Source organism: Meriones unguiculatus, chromosome 8, assembly GCF_030254825.1.
Source record: "Meriones unguiculatus strain TT.TT164.6M chromosome 8, Bangor_MerUng_6.1, whole genome shotgun sequence".
In the NCBI taxonomy this organism is placed as follows: Eukaryota; Metazoa; Chordata; class Mammalia; order Rodentia; family Muridae; genus Meriones; species Meriones unguiculatus.
The window spans coordinates 98,321,475-98,324,183 of NC_083356.1; the positions used below are offsets into that span (position 1 = coordinate 98,321,475).

The 2,709-nt window shown below is 40.8% G+C and overlaps 1 pseudogene; it reads right to left on the reverse strand.

Moving 5' to 3' along the window:
• Nucleotides 1-1,985: 1,985 nt before the first annotated feature.
• Nucleotides 1,986-2,289, reverse strand: LOC110549502 (selenoprotein K-like; annotated as a pseudogene).
• Nucleotides 2,290-2,709: the final 420 nt, after the last annotated feature.

The following is a 2,709-nucleotide window of genomic DNA, read 5'->3' on the forward strand; positions in this document are numbered from 1 at the left end:
CCCAGCAAAACGTCATTTACAAAATCAGACAGTAAGTGAGCCACACTCGGCCTGCAGTCTGTGCTTTGTCTGCTCCTGGTCTAACCTTGGTGTCGGAACAGCTCTGTGATTCTGAAATAAGACATTTGAAGACCCTAAGCCTGACTTTCTTCCTCAAGAAATGAATGTGTACAACTGCTTTAGCTAACTTACAAGGATGCTAGTTAGGCCCATGCTAGGGATAAAACCAGGTAGTGCACTGGGCAGTGTTTTGTAAATTGCCAAGTGGTATGTAATAATTTAATGATTAACACCAAAAGTTGAGGTTCCAGCAATAAATACTGGCCTACTGCCAAACCATCATCATTGTTTTTCTTCCTTCTATTCCTCCACTCAAATGTTTTCCCACTCAATTCCTACTCTGGAACCCCCCCTTGACACATGTGCACACACCTGTATATAAACACGCAGCATAGCACAGCACAGACACAGATAAATTCCACATCCCTGGAACTCTGTTCTTCCTGGATCTTGCTATGCCCTAAGGCCTCCTTTTTGTCATTCATTCCCCCGGTAGGCTTGATTTTTGCAAGCTACCTCTCCACTATCCTTCAGATTATCCCAGTAATGGCAGAATAAATATCATTGCTGACCCAATTTTCTATCTATAAAGGAAGTCATCTGCAGACAAATGGCTTATCCCAACATGTCCTTGGGGCATCTCAAAGGACAAGCCTAAAGGTTCAAGAGGAGTGTGCCATTCTTTTTAGAGTACATTAGATTACTTCCAAGAAACTCATTTATAGTCCCAAACAGCAACTAGGCTCTTGCAAACCAGGAGAAATCTGAGCCAAGAGAGTGCCATGTGAATCTGCTTCTAAATGTGTGGTATGCACAGAATTGTATTTACAAAGCAAGGACCACAGACAGTGTAGAAAGAAAACCTTGAGCCAAGTCCCGTGCTTAAAAACTTGTGTTTTCCTACTATATTCTGAACTGTGCAAGATCAGAGAGACCCTGTCTACCATGTTTTTCAGCCATTATTTCAGACCCTGAGCTAGAGTAATTTATGGATCAAAAGATATCTGTTAAATCAGAAGTACTCATCACAAGTATAAGAGAAAGTGTTTTAGTGACTTTAGAACTTCCAATTTGTAATTCCTTATGAATTAGAAATGTGGATTTAAGAAGAGCTGGACTTTATGGAGCCCAGGACTCATTCTAGAGTTTTCTCTAGCCCCAGTTCGAGTCTTTCTGCATTGTGCTACACAATTCATATCTGACGCTAGTGAGAGCTGCTGAATAACCCCTCCCATCGGAAGGCCTCTTGACCAGCATTTCCATCCACAGCTGTTACCTAGAGCCAGCACTGCATTAGAATCATCTGCCTGCACTTCCTCCCAGCTTGACTGTCTGTTCTTTCACTGGTATTTTGAAACCTGCTTTACTAGGAGTATTCATGCCATGAAAATGAGCAAATGCTACAACCCAGGCCCTTCAGAGACAACATCAATTTACACACAACTCCCTACCTGGAGGTCGACTAAATGGCACAGAGCCTGACACATGATGCCTTCTGATACTGCAAAAAGAAAATATTTATTTTTCACCTATCCCACAAAGGCTTTGCATACTTTCTTTTTTTCAAGACTACACACGTGGACTTTATTTCTTCCAGATCAAAGATTTGGGGATTAATCACATAATCATATGAAGAATGAAAGTTTTGCAACCTAAAACTATTTACTTATTAAAACTATATTAATTCTTTAGTAAACTATACAGAAAACGATAAGGAGACAAACATGTACGTTTATAGAACTGCATGTCCGTCAGGCCAGATCCTGCAGAGGGAATCCCCAGTGCAACCTCATTCATCTGTGGGAACACAGGGCAGTCCTTGTTTAAACACACGCCATCTCATCCTGCTTGAGCCGCTCTCCACCTCCTGATGGCTTCCTTCTACTTGTGTGCTTACCTAGCTGTCCGCTTCTAAAAGCAGACATTTATCTTCCTTATCCTCCAGCCATTGGAGGAGGGCTGCGCCCACGAAGATGATTGATTTGACCCATTCTTCATGCAGGGTTTCCTGGTGGCCCTCTCTCATCATCGTATCTGGAATCAGATGAGCTGCCATAGCCTCTTCTTTTCACATGTTGCTGAAGCACAGTTCTGAAACACACAAACACACACACACACACACACACACACAAATTCTGCTGTTCCCCGGAGGAAATCTGTTATAAAAGACAGTCTCCATGGGGACTGATTCTGGCTTTCCAACACTTGTCCCTTTGAGATGCAAACCATCTTCCCTCCGGTTGCCCAACTTGCAAGCAACTGAAACTTTGTATGCTTAGAAGGGAAATAGACAATGAACCACCAGCTGAGTCATGGCTCCATAATATCATGGTCATTTATACTTTGTCTTTACCTTCCTTTCCCCTCCAGCTACATAATCTTATTATTGTAGTCACTATATTTAGGATTCAGCTTTAGATCTCAGCATTATTACATATAGAAAAATAAATCTTATTTTCAAAGAATTAAATATATAAAGGGGGAAATACGTTAGAATAAAAATCAGTACATAAAAACATATTGCAAGAGAAAACATAAGGATAAAATTAAAATTTTAAAAACTGAAGCTACTAGTGGTTCCACTTGGATTAATTTCAGCCTTTAATAAAATAAATCCCCAGATGTTTCAAATATTTGAAGAAGTTCTGC